The sequence below is a fragment of the Physella acuta genome, unplaced genomic scaffold, assembly GCF_028476545.2.
Source record: "Physella acuta isolate Inbredline_101_S28 unplaced genomic scaffold, ASM2847654v3 ptg000265l, whole genome shotgun sequence".
Lineage (NCBI taxonomy): Eukaryota > Metazoa > Mollusca > Gastropoda > Physidae > Physella > Physella acuta.
The window spans coordinates 21,215-29,809 of NW_026731784.1; positions in this window are offsets into that span (position 1 = coordinate 21,215).

The window sequence follows — 8,595 nt, forward strand, 5'->3', positions numbered from 1 at the left end:
AGTCTGTGTTTTACTTTCAGTTTGTAGTGCTAAAAATAAACATGACCTACAATTAGTCACTTTATTAAAGTGTTAATTAATGGCGCATAAAGGTACACAATACATGATATTGAATGAGTTAATTAGGTGTAATGTTTAAGTGGTGTATTAAGTTTTTGTGGACGTTAGCTTCAGAGGTGGGAGGTTGATTTGGTTGTTGACATGTGACACGTGTGGACTGGGTGAGGACTGAGGGGGTGGGGGTAGCAGTGTAATATTTTAAATATTTTCGGTCGCCATACATGGTAGGATAACCTTTTATTTGATATAATACAATTAATTTTGAAGCGTCTAATAACTAGCGTACCCGAATGTAACAATATTATGTTTTAAATGCATACGTCTTGTCATGCATAACTTGTGTTTTAAATATTACGAGTCTACCATGTGTGGTGTATGTGTCAAAGAATATTATTTGATTTGGCCAATGGTTTATTTAAACATTATAATAAAACACAATTCGTATTACAACATTTTAAGCCCGATTATTTTAAATAATGTATTAGTTAGTAATAGGTTATTCTGTGGAGACGGTATACGCTAATATAGTTGAACACATTGAACCTGGCTTATACAATATGTATATACAAATCGAACCTGGCTTATAAATGCATGTAAAATTAACACCTGGCTTATAACTTGTTTTGTTTTGATTTGGGTTGAGTGGTGTGGACTAATAACTATTACTGAAATACATTTGAAAATTTAAAAACTAAATAATTTTGTAGCTGCAAAATTACCTAAAACACAGCTACCATGTAAATGTTGTAATTACATTGTTGAATCATTTTATTGTGTTAATAATGTATAAAAAATGTGCAAGTATTTAACAAATGTTTTTTATCACTTCCCATTTTGCTTTAAAAACGTGTTAAGGGATATAACTTTTATGAATAATTCCTTTAGTAAATAAAACCAACAACAGTCAAAACTAATTAACACTATTTGCTTTTTTTCATATATATATTAAATGTGTTATAACTTGTTGTTATAAACAAATATTAATATTTTTTCAGGATATCTAAAAAATATATATAATTGACTCATAATTTAAAATGTTTAACGGTATTAATATGTTTTAAAATTTAGTAATTGAAAGAAATCTTCGATGAATATGTTTCAATTATTTACCATTTTGGCTTGGTACTTTTGCAATTATAATTGAAAATAATGTCTTCTTCCATCCGAAGTAACAAACCTGCATGAGATGTGGCAGATGAAGTAGAGATCAACTGTTTCTTGAGATAACACATTATTAGATGATCTGACATATACCAGATTAAGGTGTCTATCATATCATCTTAATCTAAATTAATCTAGCTGAAACGTAAAAATGAATTATATATGTAAACCTAGTCTGTTGTTTGTAATTTTAAAGCTTTATATAAATTAACCAAGCAGTAATTAAAATGCATTTAATCTGACCAATCAGCAAACAGAAAGTTGGGCACTAAATAAAATCACTAGCAATAATATAAAGCTTATTAACACGAAGACATATGATTGTAGAGACAGTGGGAGCTTATCCCCAGTGATAGCCCGGGCTATAACAACATATTTACAACAACAAAAATTTAAAAAAATATATACATACATAAATTTAGAAGTCATTTAATTAAAGTGAATATGTTTCCTAAAAATATGCTGATAAGATTGAAAACATTACATAAATCAAATATCTACTTAAAACATACGCGATACAATTGTTTTAGTCGACTGTGTACATTTGTAAAACAAAATCGCTATAGATTTGTTTTACAGTACATAAAGACAATAAAACACAGTTAATGAATGTGAACATTTTTTTTTTTCAAAAATCTTTAACTGTACCAAACTCTTCAAAATGTTCACCTTCGGTATACAGTTGTAGTCTGTAGAATAGTTTGACAATCAAATAGAAGTATAGAGAACATATACACAACCAGAGTTTCTTCCAGGCATCTCTTAGGGGGGGGGGGGGGGCGAAGCCCCCCCCCCCCCCCCCCCCCCCCGAAAATTTTTTACCGCCCCCCCGAACGAAATGAAATTTATATAATTTATATAGAAAATGTATACTTTTAACAGTGTCCGCCCCCCCGAAGAAAGTCTACCGCCCCCCCCCCCCCGAAAATTTCAAGTGCCCCCCCCCCCCCGGAGAAAAAAGTCTGGAAGAAACACTGTACACAACCCATTCTACATACAGCTTTTAGATAGGTATACAAGTCACTCATGTAGGATACATTTAACATAATTATTGTGAATTGAGCCTTTTATGTAAAATACTTATGTTACATTTTAGTCTATTATAGTAAAATAAACGTTTATTTATGTTTATAATTAAAGTATTAAATCATAGATACCTTAATATTTACTTAGCTTTTACCATTTCTTGTTCAGATACAATAACAGGGAGATAACACACTGATTTGAATAAACTAAATGTTTAATTTAATGTTAAAAAAAAATGTAAAATATATACTATGTATTAAAATAGTGATGAAATATATTGTTTAGTTTTGTTTTAATTAATTTGTATTATGATTTTACAAAATATATGTAATTGTTTTAATAACGTTATTAAAATGTTAATAAAAGCAGTGCACTTTTTAAATACTGGTTTCCAACAGATGCGAAAAATTAAGATTAGGCAATGTTCAGCCCAATGTGAACATGTTCCATCTTTTAAGACAGTTAAGTACTTATATATTTAAAAAAAAAACAAAAAAAAAAAACACACACCTTCCCCGCCCTAAAACCTCAGGGCCCCCATACCCCATATCTGCATCCCATTTGTTACATGACCCCACCCCTGTGTTGTAATACCGTATTAAAAATAATAAAAAAAAAAAAGAAAACGAAAGAACAATGTCAGACCCTCATCTCCTATACTCACATGACCCTCTCCCTGCTTCTATGATATCATTACAACTCCACCCATCCCACCACTAGCGTCCAATTTTTTTTTTCCGTCAAAGGTTGCCCTTTATTATCTGCTGTCAATGTAATATCTTAAATTGTTTACTCCAACTCAACACGGCTTTTGTAAACTTGAGATTAACTTACGACGTCCGGACGTTGTACTCCACATGCACGTCGCTTGCTTCACGCCTGCCCACCCCTACCCCATACTCAGAAATCACACAACCTATAAACATTGTTAAGACACAAATAATTGAACCAGAACCCTCACATACCCCACCCCCTATTGTAATGTTTTTTTCCCCCATAACCCTCCTCTCACCCAACTCTGAATTTTTCACCAGCACACATTTATATTTATTACCTCCCTGTATACTAATTGTAAATAAATTTTGTTAAAGATAGTCTAAACAATATTTCTATTTATTTATACATTTGAAAACCCATTTCAATATATTTTTTTTTCAATACGTCCATTTGAAAAATACTTCGGTTCCATTACATGATTGAAATTATGTAAAATATATTGATGTTGGGGTATACTTGTTTTTAATTGCAAATAAAAGTATTTACACAATTCCATGAACAGAAAAACATAAAATAAAAATAAACACATTAATATGTATTGAATATTTTTACTAATTTTAGGAACCGACCCACGCTTTTCTTTATAGTTATTTAAATATTAGTACCTTATTATATTTATTTTCTACTTTGTTTTTTATACATTAGTATATAGAAGCTTGTTATTGAATCGTTTGTCTGCATTTTTTTATGTGCTTTATTTTTTTATTTTTTATTTACAATTTTAGTTACATGACTAACAACTATTGCGCACCTAATAAACATGATAACCCTCGTATAATAGTGCGCAATAGTTGGATAAGGCTACCTACTAATTTGAAATTTGATAAAAACAAAATTCATAAAATATTAATTGTGTACTCCATTAAGTAAAATATTCATGTCTTGATCCAAATACTAACTTTGAAACTTAATGACAGACCGACGACAAACTGACGACAGAATGACGATAGACTGACGACAGACTACGACAAAGTGACGACAGACTGACGACAGAACGACGACAAACTGACGACAGACTGACGACAGACTGACGACAGACTACGACAAAGTGACGACAGACTGACGACAGACAGACGACAGACCGACGACAAACTGACGACAGACTGACGACAGACTGACGACAGACTGACGACAGACTGACGACAGACTACGACAGAATGACGACAGACATACGATAGACTGACGCCAGACTACGACAAAGTGACGACAGACAGACAACAGACCGACGACAGACTGACGACAGACAGACTGGACGAGGTGGCATATTAAATAAAAGCTTGTAAAAAGGCTGCTTCTTAACCTGAGCTAATTTTCTTCTCAAAGGACTTGATCGAACCCCGTTTGCAGGAATAAAATACAATAAAAATAACATGATTTTAAAGTTATACATAACATTCACTTCCGATGGCCAGGTATTCAACTATCACACACGTTTCACTCCAAATATAATTCACCAAATACAGTCTGTTGCGAATTAGTTAATCATAAGTAATTTTTAAAGTGGTCTAACAAGTTTTTGTGGACGTTAGCATCAGATGTGCGGGATGGTGTTGGTTGATGACACGTGACACGTGTGGACTGGGTGAGGACTGAGCGGGGGAGGGGGTTGTAACATTTTAATTGTTTTAGATCGCCATTACTGGTTGGATGACCTCTTAATAGATTTAATACAATCAATTGAGATGCGTCTTATAATTTGCAAATATTGTTCTCGAATATATCAACAAGTTTTAATTATATACGCCGTGTCATGAATTACTAGTACTTATCATTTCCTTCTTGTGTCTTATAATGTATTATGTGTCTGTCGTGTGTCATTCATATGTGGTGTATATGACAAGCACTGCCCTAGGGGGGGTGGGTTATTGGCTGAGAATTAGAACTATAGCTAATACGAATGTATTATTGTTTTTTTTTTGTTTTTTTTTTTGTTTTTTCTTTTTTTTTTGTTTTTTTTCGCCTCAGACACGTATTTTATAGCGTCAGTTGTGTGTTCGCTTTAGTATTACAATTTTCATCATCGGCTTGTGAGGACTGATACAGATTTGCAATAGTTATATTTCTTTCTTACTTGTAGCCTGCTTTCATTCATTTAAGATGGTTTACTTATACATAGATCTAATACAAAACGTCAAAATATAAAGAAAAAATTAAAATTAAAAACCAACCTGAAACTGAAAATGCAAATGTGTAATTAAATGATGATTCGAGGGATTTTTTTTTTCTCGGCGTGCGTGGTGGGCTGAGGGGACGGGGGACGGGGGGGGGGGGGGAATTTGGGTTTTTAAGTAGAGCTGAAAAAAAATTGGGATTACCGAGAATTAAAATTATACAAATTTTAAGCAATCGGAAAAGTTATGTTATTACAATGAGATACATCAAATCAAACATTCTTCCCTTTCAAACATCTATATCTATACAGTCCTCAAACATTTTTTTTATTAATTCAATTGTTTTAAACATTTAAATCAGTAATAATAATATATTTGATACATTTTACACAGTATCAAAGACATGAACAATGAGCATCAATTGCATATATAATAATCAAAGGGAAATTGTTTTCCGACCATGGAAATATAGCAGACAACCCTTATTAAAATGAATAAATTACTTGTCCTTGAAAAATGTATACATTAAAGTCTCTGTTGTTTTAAATTTTATAACCCGAAAGATTTTAAATGCATATTAGAGTGACTACTAATTTTTAATATTTTCTGAAACCTATACATAGTTTTGTCTCATAAGTCACACTTTGACTTTTATTTTAAATATATCATTCTAAAATTTACTAAAACCGACAGCTCAGTAGTTTGTTTTGCCTTGTCTCCCTTGTAATTTTTTCCCATATAAAAAATGGCAAAGGTTTTTGGCAGATATGTATTTAAATTTAAAAAAAAACACACATATTTTGTTCCAGACAGTATCTTTACTGATTTAGAACTCTAATCAATGCAGTATTAAATATTTATTGTAATTGTATAACTGCAAAATATGTGTATAACGTTTAAATTGCGTTGTGTTATTGATAAGAAAATTCAGTTGCACTCTTCATGAATAGAGGAAATTATGTACATGTCTTGTTAGGAGATTTGTGTCCGGCTCTATACTAATTCTTAGTCGTACATAAATCTTAAGATTGAATCTTTTTCTTTTTTTTCCGACTTGAGGGTGTTTAAGTTGTCTCTCAATTTTGTTCTGTAATAATTTTTCCTATTTTAAGCAAGGGAAATAAAGTTGCTGCTTAACCTGAGCTAATTTTCTTCTCAATGGACTTAAGACAAATTCCCTATTTCCCCGAATGCCTTTTGCCTGAAGGTAGTTTTTTTTTCCATTTGACCAAATGCGACAAACTTCCACTTTAATTGAACTAAAAAAAATAATTAATTAAGCAATTTTAACGTTATACATATCATGTACAGTTTTACCATGACATTAAATTTGTCATACTCTATTGGTTAGAGTTTTCATTCAGCAAAGATACTATCTGAAACAATAGGTAGTTATAAACAATTAAAATACATATTTGCCAATACATTTTGCCTTGTCTTATTTAAAAAAATAAAAAAAAATAAAGGGAGACAAAGCAAATAAAATTATAGAGCAATCAGTTTTAATATATTTAAAAACAGATACTTTTTTGAGAAAAATGTCTTGATAGAATTTAGAAACAACTTTACAAAATAATTGTAGGAAGAAAAAAAGCATTACTTACGCAATTATTTATTAAAACTATCTCTCGTTATAAAATTAGAAAACAGTGACTTGAATGAATACATTTTTCTAAGACAAGCGATTAAATCAAATGTATCATTGTTCCCGTCTTTGTACCATAACGCTATTATGTTTTCTACATACGTGTAAGCATATAGATCAGGGGTCGGCAACCTGCGGCTCGCGAGCCGCATGCGGCTCCTTTGATATCAAGATGCGGCTCTCCAGCTCCTTGAACAAATACTAATAATCTTAATAAATTAATAAAATATTTGAAATAAAAAAAATGTTAGTGGCTCTTTAAAACCAGGGAAATTTTGAAAATTGTAACTTTTGGCTCTTCCGCTTCAAAAGGTTGCCGACCCCTGATATAGATAATTGAAAACAATGATGGAGAAGCATGGAGCAGGCGATGAGCTGTCTAATAACAAAACAGTTTAAAAAAATCTTCCATGAAATTCCTAGAGGAAAACCAAAATCAGGTCGCATGTGGAAAGAAGTTAGAACCCAGAGATCTTCTGTCATTAAACAGGTGAAAGCTATGAAAACGACATGGGAACAGAAAATGGAAATCAGGAATGAAAAAAAAAGGTTAAAGGAGATACAGGAACAATTGAAGACAGAAAAAGATAAAGAAAAATAGCTTCGGAGACAGAGAATGGAGGCAAACAAGAAGCGCAAGTTAGAGAACCAAAGAAAAGCAGAAATAGTGCAGCCTATAAAAAACACAGCAAAGATAAAGAAAATGAAGAAGAAACATTTGAGGACAATTGAAGTCAGGTGATGGTTAAATATCAACAATGTTTAGGTAAAAGTAATAAAGTTGTTTTGTTGTAAATAAATAAACTGAAATAAAAGAAAAAGTTTAAGCATATAGCTTTTTACAATGAATTCTTTCTAAATTTCAACATGGCACGTAAGACAAAATAACCAGCTGAAGCACCAAAGGCTAAGGAAGTTAAATAAGAGGAGAATAGACTGCACTACCTCCCAAAGTTGATGCATGAGTAGTCAAAGCTAAAGAAAAAGCGCTAAAAGCAAAGAAGACAGTTGTTCGCGGTAAACATGACAAAAGATACCGCAAAATAAGGACATTTGTACATTTCCGTCGTCCAAAAACCCTTAAGCTGCCCATGGCTCCCAAATATGCACGCAAGAGTGTGAACAAGAGTAATAAATGCGATCAGAATGTATTGATTAAGTACCCTCTGACCACTGAGTTTGCCATGAAAAAAATTGAAGACAACCATACCCTTGTATTGACGCCACGCGTGCTAACATGCCCATGATTAAGATGGCTGTCAAGAAATTGTACGATATTAAAGTATCAAAAGATAATACATTAATTAGGCCATATTGTGAAAAGAAAGCCTATGTGAATTCGACTCCAGATTATGATGCCTTAGATGTTGCCAATAAGATTGTAATAATCTCCTTGTAATCATCTAAAGTGGAGTATAACTTAATAAAAAAAAAATTATCAATGATAACATTTACCGTAGCATAGACAAACTGACAAACTGGAAAAGTGCGTATTTTCACTGCCTGCGCATACACACAGCCGCCCTAATGGAAAAAAAAAATAATTCGAGACGAACTTTCAGTCGCGGTCATGTACAAACTTAGTTGAAGGCGGGGTTTTCTGAATGTCTGGCGGGCGGCGGGCCACACAAAACTATGTGGCGGGCCGCATGTGGCCACTGGACACACTTTGCCCACCCCTGTTCTAAGCTATAGATCTAATTCTCAGCCAATAACCCCCAATGGACAAGCAGGCACAGTATGATAGCACTGGAACTAACAGACTGGTCACGTGTGACGGGCAGCTGACCATTGGTCAAGGTTAGCGCATCTGTG